The sequence below is a fragment of the Protomyctophum parallelum genome (assembly GCF_964188405.1).
Source record: "Protomyctophum parallelum genome assembly, chromosome: 9".
NCBI lineage: Eukaryota > Metazoa > Chordata > Actinopteri > Myctophiformes > Myctophidae > Protomyctophum > Protomyctophum parallelum.
In genome coordinates this window covers 42,710,674-42,723,293 of record NC_139706.1, presented here as the reverse complement: position 1 = coordinate 42,723,293, position 12,620 = coordinate 42,710,674, and positions in this window count along the sequence as shown.

Sequence of the window (12,620 nt, the reverse complement as noted above, 5' to 3'; positions counted from 1 at the left end):
TAGCCCATCGTTTTTTGAAAATTTGAGAAAAAAAATAACCTCGTTTTTCATCATTTTTGAACATGGGCTATAGCCCATACCGTACGGCATACTATAGCACGCCGTTTTTCATCATTTTTGAGGATTTGAAAAAAATGAAAATTTTCAAAAAACATGGGTTATAGTCCATCGTTTTTTTTAATTTTGAGAAAAAAAAATAACCTCGTTTTTCATCATTTTTGAACATGGGCTATAGCCCATACCGTACGGCATACTATAGCACGCCGTTTTTCATCATTTTTGAAGATTTGAAAAAAAATTAAAATAAAAAAAAACATGGGTTATAGCCCATCGTTTTTTGAAATTTTGAGAAAAAAAATAACCTCGTTTTTCATCATTTTTGAACATGGGCTATAGCCCATACCGTACGGCATACTATAGCACGCCGTTTTTCATCATTTTTGAAGATTTGAAAAAAATGAAAATTTTCAAGAAACATGGGTTATAGTCCATCGTTTTTTTTAATTTTGAGAAAAAAAAAGAACCTCGTTTTTCATCATTTTTGAACATGGGCTATAGCCCATACCGTACGGCATACTATAGCACGCCGTTTTTCATCATTTTTGAAGATTTGAATTTTTTTTAAAAAAAAATAAAAACATGGGTTATAGCCCATCGTTTTTTGAAATTTTGAAAAAAAAAATTAACCTCGTTTTTCATCATTTTTGAACATGGGATATAGCCCATACCGTACGGCAAACTATAGCACGCCGTTTTTCATCATTTTTGAGGATTTGAAAAAAATTCAAAAATTCAAAAAACATGTGTTATAGCCCATCGTTTTTTGAAAATTTGAGAAAAAAAATAACCTTGTTTTTCATCATTTTTGAACATGGGCTATAGCCCATACCGTACGGCATACTATAGCACGCCGTTTTTCATCATTTTTGAAGATTTGAAAAAAAACAAAAACAAAAAAAACATGGGTTATAGCCCATCGTTTTTTGAAATTTTGAGAAAAAAAATAACCTCGTTTTTCATCATTTTTGAACATGGGCTATAGCCCATACCGTACGGCATACTATAGCACGCCGTTTTTCATCATTTTTGAGGATTTGAAAAAAATGAAAATTTTCAAAAAACATGGGTTATAGTCCATCGTTTTTTTTAATTTTGAGAAAAAAAAATAACCTCGTTTTTCATCATTTTTGAACATGGGCTATAGCCCATACCGTACGGCATACTATAGCACGCCGTTTTTTTTCATCATTTTTGAAGATTTGAAAAAAAATTAAAATAAAAAAAAACATGGGTTATAGCCCATCGTTTTTTGAAATTTTGAGAAAAAAAATAACCTCGTTTTTCATCATTTTTGAACATGGGCTATAGCCCATACCGTACGGCATACTATAGCACGCCGTTTTTCATCATTTTTGAAGATTTGAAAAAAATGAAAATTTTCAAGAAACATGGGTTATAGTCCATCGTTTTTTTTAATTTTGAGAAAAAAAAAGAACCTCGTTTTTCATCATTTTTGAACATGGGCTATAGCCCATACCGTACGGCATACTATAGCACGCCGTTTTTCATCATTTTTGAAGATTTGAAATTTTTAAAAAAATAAATAAAAACATGGGTTATAGCCCATCGTTTTTTGAAATTTTGAAAAAAAAAATTAACCTCGTTTTTCATCATTTTTGAACATGGGATATAGCCCATACCGTACGGCAAACTATAGCACGCCGTTTTTCATCATTTTTGAGGATTTGAAAAAAATTCAAAAATTCAAAAAACATGTGTTATAGCCCATCGTTTTTTGAAAATTTGAGAAAAAAAATAACCTCGTTTTTCATCATTTTTGAACATGGGCTATAGCCCATACCGTACGGCATACTATAGCACGCCGTTTTTCATCATTTTTGAAGATTTGAAAAAAAACAAAAACAAAAAAAAACATGGGTTATAGCCCATCGTTTTTTTAAATTTTGAAAAAAAGAATTAACCTTGTTTTTCATCATTTTTGAACATGGGATATAGCCCATACCGTACGGCATACTATAGCACGCCGTTTTTCATCATTTTTGAGGATTTGAAAAAAATGAAAAATTTAAAAAAAAACATGGGTTATAGCCCATCGTTTTTTGAAATTTTGAAAAAACAAATTAACCTCGTTTTTCATCATTTTTGAACATGGGCTATAGCCCATACCGTACAGCATACTATAGCGCGCCGTTTTTCATCATTTTTGAGGATTTGAAAAAAAATAAAAAATTCAAAAAACATGGGTTATAGCCCATCGTTTTTTGAAATTTTGAAAAAAAAAATAACCTCGTTTTTCATCATTTTTGAACATGGGCTATAGCCCATACCGTACGGCATACTATAGCACGCCGTTTTTCATCATTTTTGAAGATTTGAAAAAAAATTAAAATTAAAAAAAACATGGGTTATAGCCCATCGTTTTTTGAAATTTTGAAAAAACAAATTAACCTAGTTTTTCATCATTTTTTAACATGGGCTATAGCCCATACCGTACAGCATACTATAGCACGCCGTTTTTCATCATTTTTGAGGATTTGAAAAAAATGGAAATTTTCAAAAAACATGGGTTATAGTCCATCGTTTTTTTTAATTTTGAGAAAAAAAAATAACCTCGTTTTTCATCATTTTTGAACATGGGCTATAGCCCATACCGTACGGCATACTATAGCACGCCGTTTTTCATCATTTTTGAAGATTTGAAAAAAAATTAAAATTAAAAAAAACATGGGTTATAGCCCATCGTTTTTTGAAATTTTGAGAAAAAAAATAACCTCGTTTTTCATCATTTTTGAACATGGGCTATAGCCCATACCGTACGGCATACTATAGCACGCCGTTTTTCATCATTTTTGAAGATTTAAAAAAAAAAAAAAAAAAAAAAAAACATGGGTTATAGTCCATCGTTTTTTTTAATTTTGAGAAAAAAAAAGAACCTCGTTTTTCATCATTTTTTAACATGGGCTATAGCCCATACCGTACGGCATACTATAGCACGCCGTTTCTCATCATTTTTGAAGATTTGAAAAAAAATTAAAATTAAAAAAAACATGGGTTATAGCCCATCGTTTTTTGAAATTTTGAGAAAAAAAATAACCTCGTTTTTCATCATTTTTGAACATGGGCTATAGCCCATACCGTACGGCATACTATAGCACACCGTTTTTCATCATTTTTGAGGATTTAAAAAAAATGAAAATTTTCAAAAAACATGGGTTATAGTCCATCGTTTTTTTTAATTTTGAGAAAAAAAAAGAACCTCGTTTTTCATCATTTTTGAACATGGGCTATAGCCCATACCGTACGGCATACTATAGCACGCCGTTTTTCATCATTTTTGAAGATTTGAAAAAAAATTAAAATTAAAAAAAACATGGGTTATAGCCCATCGTTTTTTGAAATTTTGAAAAAAAATTAACCTCGTTTTTCATCATTTTTGAACATGGGATATAGCCCATACCGTACGGCAAACTATAGCACGCCGTTTTTCATCATTTTTGAGGATTTGAAAAAAAATCAAAATTTCAAAAAACATGTGTTATAGCCCATCGTTTTTTGAAAATTTGAGAAAAAAAATAACCTCGTTTTTCATCATTTTTGAACATGGGCTATAGCCCATACCGTACGGCATACTATAGCACGCCGTTTTTCATCATTTTTGAAGATGTGGAAAAAAAAAAAAAAGAAAAAAAAACATGGGTTATAGCCCATCGTTTTTTTAAATTTTGAAAAAAAGAATTAACCTCGTTTTTCATCATTTTTGAACATGGGATATAGCCCATACCGTACGGCATACTATAGCACGCCGTTTTTCATCATTTTTGAGGATTTGAAAAAAATGAAAATTTTCAAAAAAAACATGGGTTATAGCCCATCGTTTTTTGAAATTTTGAAAAAACAAATTAACCTCGTTTTTCATCATTTTTGAACATGGGCTATAGCCCATACCGTACAGCATACTATAGCACGCCGTTTTTCATCATTTTTGAGGATTTGAAAAAAAATAAAAAATTCAAAAAACATGGGTTATAGCCCATCGTTTTTTGAAATTTTGAAAAAAAAATTAACCTCGTTTTTCATCATTTTTGAACATGGGATATAGCCCATACCGTACGGCAAACTATAGCACGCCGTTTTTCATCATTTTTGAGGATTTGAAAAAAAATCTAAATTAAAAAAAAACATGTGTTATAGCCCATCGTTTTTTGAAAATTTGAGAAAAAAAATAACCTCGTTTTTCATCATTTTTGAACATGGGCTATAGCCCATACCGTACGGCATACTATAGCACGCCGTTTTTCATCATTTTTGAAGATTTGAAAAAAAAAAAAAAAAAAAAAAAACATGGGTTATAGCCCATCGTTTTTTTTAATTTTGAAAAAAAGAATTAACCTCGTTTTTCATCATTTTTGAACATGGGATATAGCCCATACCTTACGGCATACTATAGCACGCCGTTTTTCATCATTTTTGAGGATTTGAAAAAAATGAAAAATTTCAAAAAAACATGGGTTATAGCCCATCGTTTTTTGAAATTTTGAAAAAACAAATTAACCTCGTTTTTCATCATTTTTGAAGATTTGAAAAAAATTTAAAATTAAAAAAAACATGGGTTATAGCCCATCGTTTTTTGAAATTTTGAGAAAAAAAATAACCTCGTTTTTCATCATTTTTGAACATGGGCTATAGCCCATACCGTACGGCATACTATAGCACACCGTTTTTCATCATTTTTGAGGATTTGAAAAAAATGAAAATTTTCAAAAAACATGGGTTATAGTCCATCGTTTTTTTTAATTTTGAGAAAAAAAAAGAACCTCGTTTTTCATCATTTTTGAACATGGGCTATAGCCCATACCGTACGGCATACTATAGCACGCCGTTTTTCATCATTTTTGAAGATTTGAAAAAAAATTAAAATTAAAAAAAACATGGGTTATAGCCCATCGTTTTTTGAAATTTTGAAAAAAAATTAACCTCGTTTTTCATCATTTTTGAACATGGGATATAGCCCATACCGTACGGCAAACTATAGCACGCCGTTTTTCATCATTTTTGAGGATTTGAAAAAAAATCAAAATTTCAAAAAACATGTGTTATAGCCCATCGTTTTTTGAAAATTTGAGAAAAAAAATAACCTCGTTTTTCATCATTTTTGAACATGGGCTATAGCCCATACCGTACGGCATACTATAGCACGCCGTTTTTCATCATTTTTGAAGATGTGGAAAAAAAAAAAAAAGAAAAAAAAACATGGGTTATAGCCCATCGTTTTTTTTAATTTTGAAAAAAAGAATTAACCTCGTTTTTCATCATTTTTGAACATGGGATATAGCCCATACCGTACGGCATACTATAGCACGCCGTTTTTCATCATTTTTGAGGATTTGAAAAAAATGAAAATTTTCAAAAAAAACATGGGTTATAGCCCATCGTTTTTTGAAATTTTGAAAAAACAAATTAACCTCGTTTTTCATCATTTTTGAACATGGGCTATAGCCCATACCGTACAGCATACTATAGCACGCCGTTTTTCATCATTTTTGAGGATTTGAAAAAAAATAAAAAATTCAAAAAACATGGGTTATAGCCCATCGTTTTTTGAAAATTTGAAAAAAAAATTAACCTCGTTTTTCATCATTTTTGAACATGGGATATAGCCCATACCGTACGGCAAACTATAGCACGCCGTTTTTCATCATTTTTGAGGATTTGAAAAAAAATCTAAATTTAAAAAAAACATGTGTTATAGCCCATCGTTTTTTGAAAATTTGAGAAAAAAAATAACCTCGTTTTTCATCATTTTTGAACATGGGCTATAGCCCATACCGTACGGCATACTATAGCACGCCGTTTTTCATCATTTTTGAAGATTTGAAAAAAAAAAAAAAAAAAACAAAACATGGGTTATAGCCCATCGTTTTTTTTAATTTTGAAAAAAAGAATTAACCTCGTTTTTCATCATTTTTGAACATGGGATATAGCCCATACCGTACGGCATACTATAGCACGCCGTTTTTCATCATTTTTGAGGATTTGAAAAAAATGAAAAATTTCAAAAAAACATGGGTTATAGCCCATCGTTTTTTGAAATTTTGAAAAAACAAATTAACCTCGTTTTTCATCATTTTTGAACATGGGCTATAGCCCATACCGTATTTACCGAATTTACACTTTATTAGCCTGTGGAACCTAACCCTAAACCGGCTATAATCCATGGTCAAAAACGATGAAAAACGAGGATTTGAAAAAAGAAAACAAATCACTTCCAGACCATGGGCTACAGTCCATGGTGTCGGAGTGATTTTCGTCCTCAAAAATGATGAAAAACAGCATGCTACAGTGCCCTAACCCTAACCCTTGATCGTAGGAGATAGTAATGTAGGACTCTACAGATCGAGTGCTATCCAGTCATAAAGTTTGAACACTTGAAGAAACTACTACAGAAAACTGGAAACACCGCCAATGTGGCGCACTGCATCCTATCCGTAGGAATGAACAATCGACAGCAGGTGACAACAGAAACAGGACGGAAGACAATGAGGGCGGACACAAGTGTGGCCTACATGGGTCACATATAATTCGCCCAGCTGGTACCCACTTAAGGCCCAATCAGATCCCAGTTCAAACCCATATAGGCAAACACAGGTGGCGCACACACATGGTTCTGAAATAAAATGGCCCATTTGGATACCACCTAAGATCCAGTTAGAAACCCACGTAAGCCCATATGGGCTAACACGGGTGGGCCCTTTGTGAAAACTGGGTGCACGGCCCACTTGGAACCCATGCCCATAGCCCATGTCAAAACCCAATTGGGCCCAGATGGACATGTTAGCTGGGTAGAAGCCTACATTCTTACACCTAGCAACCCCATTCTAGCCTACTTAGGTTCATCTTACGGTGGACATGTTTGCCTGAAAAGGAATATTTGAAATGTTTCATAGTTTTAGAAATATAGTGCTTTCAAATGTACAATGGGGCTCAATGGCAGACATTGGCACGTCAAAAATCACTTTCACCTAGAAACTCCATTCACACTTTTTATTATTCAGCTTACTGTGGAGACACATGCTGGAACTTTTTTACTTTGAAATGTTTTATAGTTTCTGAGTTATTTAACTTAAACGCCCAATGCATTCTCTATGGCAATAGCACAAACTTTGGCATGCTACTAGTCCTATACAAAATTATGAAAAACAAGGATAAATAAAATTCAAAAAACGATCGTTTTTTTTCTTCATTTTTTCATTTTTTTCAAATCCTCAAAAATTATGAAAAACGGCGTGCTATAGTATGCCGTACGATATGGGCTATAGCCCATGGTCCAAAATGATGAAAAACGAGGATAATTTTTTTTTTTTTTCATCCCATCGTTTCTTTTTCATTTTTTCATTTTTTTCAAATCCTCAAAAATTATGAAAAACGGTGTGCTATAGTATGCCATACGATATGGGCTGTAATGGGTGTTGCGGAGGATGAGAAACTGTTTCTCATCCTCCGCAACACCCATTCTCATACACCGCTATACTTTTAAGTATGTTGCGGTAGAGAACGTCATCATTTTTGACCATGGGCTATAGCCCATATCGTACGGCATACTATAGCACGCAGTTTTTCATCATTTTTGAGGATTTGAAAAAAATAAAAAAATAAAAAAAACGATGGGTTATAGCCCATCATTTTTTGAATTTTTGAAGAAAAAAAAATCCTCGTTTTTCATCATTTTTGACCATGGGCTATAGCCCATACATATTGTACGGCATACTATAGCACACCGTTTTTCATCATTTTTGAGGATTTGAAATAAATGAAAAAATGAAAAAAAAACAATGGGTTATAGCCCATCGTTTTTTAATTTTTTTAATTTTTCTTTTGTCCTCGTTTTTCATCATTTTGGACCATGGGCTATAGCCCATATCGTACGGCATACTATAGCACGCCGTTTTTCATCATTTTTGAGGATTTGAAAAAAATGAAAAAATGAAAAAAACGATGGCTGTAACAGGCCTGTTAGGATAAGAAACGGGCTGTCAACACCCGCTCTTTTTGGCTAGCTGTTTACTAACTGTAACAATAGCCTCACTACGACGAACAAGATGTCTAAATGTCCGTCGAAGACAAAGAACCTCTCCGAGGGACCACTGCCCGCGAAGAGATGTTCCGTAGGGGCTTGTGGCAACACGATGTCCGGACAAGACGAGCATACAATATGTGAATGGGTTTCTAGGTGAAAGTGATTCTTTGACGTGCCACTATCTGCCTATAAAATGTCTCAAATTTGAAAGCACTATATTTCTAAAACTAAAATTTCTGAAACATTTCAAAGATTCCTTTTCAGGCAAACATGTCCACCATAAGATGAATCGGTTGGATTGGGGTTTCTAGGTGTAAGTATTAGTTTGCTGTTTTTCATGATTTTCATCATTTTATCTTGTCATCGTCGAAAATATATACAGTAGTATATGTCGTTTTTCCTATCTGTTTCGTTTAATGCCCATTGAGATGCCTTGTAGCCTAAATCTGTCAAAATAATTGTTTAGCGGTCTGGGCACCGGACTCGCAGTGTGCCGCGGGTTCGACTCCCGGACCCGACACAGCCTTTACTGCATGTCATTCCCCATCTCTCTCCCGTTTCCTGTCAGCCTACTGTCTGTCCCTTCAAAAATCAATAAAAGGCGTAAGCCGCAAAAAAATATCTTTAAAATAAATAAATAATAATAATTGTTTAGCAAAAATCTGGCTCATGTCTCCATGTTGGTCCACAGGTCCATGTGAACAAATTGGGGCAAAGGTTCTGTTTTGGCTTACAGGGAGTGTGAGTTTCGCTGCGATTAAGCCAACTGTGCCGGAGATTAGCTAATAACAGATGGACACACGGGCAGAGGGACGGATAGGGTGCAAAACATATTCTCTCCCCATGCCTTCAGGTTGGTGGAGACAAAAAGAAGTCGAGGAAGAAAAATGGTGTGAGATAGAAAGGGCAATAGAGTGTGAGGGAATAAGTGGAGATGGAGAGAGAGAGAGAGAGAGAGAGAGAGAGAGAGAGAGAGAGAGAGAGAGAGAGAGAGAGAGAGAGAGAGAGAGAGAGAAATAAATGTAGGGAGCGAAAAAGATGGGAGGAGGCTGGAGGGCAAGGTTTCCGTTTCTCCGTAATCTAATCAGAGAAATGGCAGCAGTCAGAAATAGCCTAACGGACAGACTAAGAGCCTCTTTCTCCTTCTCCTCCTCTTCTCTGCTTCTTCTTGCCTTCCTCCTCCGGGAGGGTAAACGGATACACACACGCATGCACGCACACACACACACACACACACACACGCACGCACGCACGCACGCACGCACGCACGCACGCACGCACGCACGCACGCACGCACGCACGCACGCACGCACGCACGCACGCACGCACGCACGCACGCACGCACACACACACACACACACACACACACACACACACACACACACACACACACACACACACACACACACACACACACACACACACACACACACACACACACACACACACACACACACACACACACACACACACACACTAACCAGACTTCCTAAAACCATAAAAGTGTGGATGTGTGTGTGCATGGTTATTAGAGACAGGAGGAGCCTCAAGGTATCAAAACAAAACCTGATCTTACAGTCCAGATGCAGTCATCTGCCATCGGCTCCACTTTAGAGGCTCTTCTGCTGTACAGGGACTCAACTCCCCACAGCAGTATAGCAGAAGATGACAGCATATATATATGGCTAGTACAGTACACTAGCGGTAATCATACTGTCTTCTGGTCAGGCCCACTTGAAAAACTTTTTGAGTGATGCTAGCCACTCCTATGCGGAGCTATGTGTGTATAGTGTATACATAGTATACATGTATATGTGTATGTACAGTATGTGTACGTAGCTGCAACACCTAAAGCGGCCAGTAGAGAGCGTGCGCACACACACGTACAGTACAGTACCACTCACTTCAGATGGGTCTGATTTTTAAAGATGGAGTACCATGATCCCCCCCCCCCCCCTCCCCCAAACAAAAACATGATTATCAGGTAGAATGATTATACTAAGAGGAAGATTTTTTTTTTTTTTAAGTGTACAGAACGTGTTAAAAGGATGTTTTTATGTGGCCACACCCACCAGTTCATTAAGTATAACTGGTTTTCACCTTAGCACCACCCACCTGAACTTAATCCTCACCAACAGCTGTGTATGTATAACACCTTCAGGCTGGGCGGCATTGAGCGGGAAGAGTAGGATGAAGGTCCTCCCGGTGGGGCCTCCTCACTGGTTGTTGAGTCGGTAGGTACAACAGCAGCGATTCTTCTTCTCTTTGTGTTTTTGAAGCATGGGTTAGATGACAGTTTCCCACAGCAGTGTGTGGGGAGGAATCAATTGGTATAATGACAAAAATGTGGAGAAAAAGGGGTAAAAGAAAGTAGGCCTATGGATGTTTCCAAATCGCACATCTTCTCAACTAATGAGTACCTACAGTAAATATGTCCTGTATTACATAACTGGTATTGCCATGACAACTGAATGTTCCGCACCAGATCAATATATGTCTATCTCTCTCTCTTAGGAGTGCACTACGGGTGCAGGTGTAGTGCGTTGTGGGGGGTCGACAGAGGAACTGTCTTTTGCTGCATGCTAATCCATCCCACCAGGGGAGATGTGCCTGGTGTGTGTGTGTGTGTGTGTGCAGGGTAGCTGGGGAGGACATCCTCTACACTTCTATTACAATTCCATCCAAATGGGGAAACAGCCCTTTTATCATGTTCTGTGACACGTCACACACCACAGACATTCCTGCAAGATTCCTCTGTCATGTTGTGTCACTGGATGTGGGATGGGTGTCATTGTTGTAGAATTCCCACCCAGGAACTTTTCTCTCTCTCTCTCTCTCTCTCTCTCACACACACACACACACACACACACACACACCCCCCCCCCCCCCCCACCCCCACCCCCACCCCCACCCACCATCAATCAGACGTGACAGACAACACAAACTGAACAAAGACAACAGGAATTCCCTTCTGGTTGCGGTGACTTTATTTAACATGGTGGGTGTCGAGACACAACAATGAGAAATGTGGTTGTCCTAAGTTCTGCCGCTTGTCGACGCGATGTTTAGTATTAAACATTCATATTAGATTAGATTTCACAACACGCTGTCAAAACAACGTTGTCCTTATTATGTCAACATAAACTATTTACAAGGCAGCTTGACTACTCATTACTCTAATTGTCCACTGAACACTTTTACTTGTTTTTCTTCACAAACATGACGAACAAAATGGCTTTGTTATATTATATACAGTGTAAAAGTTTTCTCCACAAGACAAAATGTGAATTTTTGTGAACTCTAAAAGCCACCATGCATGAGCAACATTTTTAGTAAACATAAGATGCAGTTAAAGCTGCTGTGGAATTATTAATTTTTTGTTGTTAAGTCTTAAGCAGCTCTCTATATTTGTTCAGCAACAGGACAAACAAGTAAAATGAAACAAAAAGTGAGCACACAAAAGTGTACTATAACATTGTAACATTGAAGCTGATAAAGTGCTATCACAAAATAGATGAAAGAGAGAAGAGATGATTAAAGCAATGATTATACAGTACCATCAGAATATAGAGCTTTAACTTTAAACAATCAACTTAGTTTTAAACAAACTATAAATTAATGCACCTTTGGACATTTATGAGAAACAATGTTCCTCTTATTTGGGCACACAGATCAGTGTACATTTGGCAATGTATGTGAACATTATTTATCCACAATGATCACAAGTCATACAATTTGTCTCATTAAAGGGAAATGGAACCCTTGACTGGTTTTGTAGTTTGTTTTACAATTCAGAGTAAAAACTACAGCAGATTAAAAACATGGCAGGTTAGTAAGCAACGCAGCTGCAGCTAATCAAATTAATAAGGGGTGTGATATATTTACTTATGCAAATGTGAAAGCATAGACACTAGCAGACAGTTTTGTCAATGCACGTTGCCACCACTAAATCTAACAGCCATTATTAACAGCTGTGTTGCTTACATCACAGTGTACTATAAGGTCAGCGTTATGCAGCCCGACATGTTTTAACCACTACAAAAATACTCCTTTGAATAGTTCCACTGCACATACCTCTAAATATACATCAAATCTTCATATAAACGATATGTCTACAGTTCATGAGCTTAACTTTCACTGTCACTATTGCAAGCAATCATCCAAATAAAAAGCATCTGGTCTACCTCCACCAAAGCAGTGTTGTTTACTACAATAAATCAGATTTTACGAGATGAAAACATTACAGTGGGACGGTGACAACATTACGACAGAGTATTATTGTCAATGTGACGATGAAGCACAAAGCACTCACTATTGCCTCATTCAACTCTGTACAACACAAAGCCTTATGACTGACGGTACAAAACGTGAATTATATCCACTGATGATAAAGCATAGGTTTGGGTTTTGTAGTTACTGTACCTTGCCATGATGTAACTCCAAATATTGGTGAGATATCTTCCAATAGTCTTACACTGACTGACATACATTGCACAGTGATGAAACATCTCCCAAAGTCACTCTT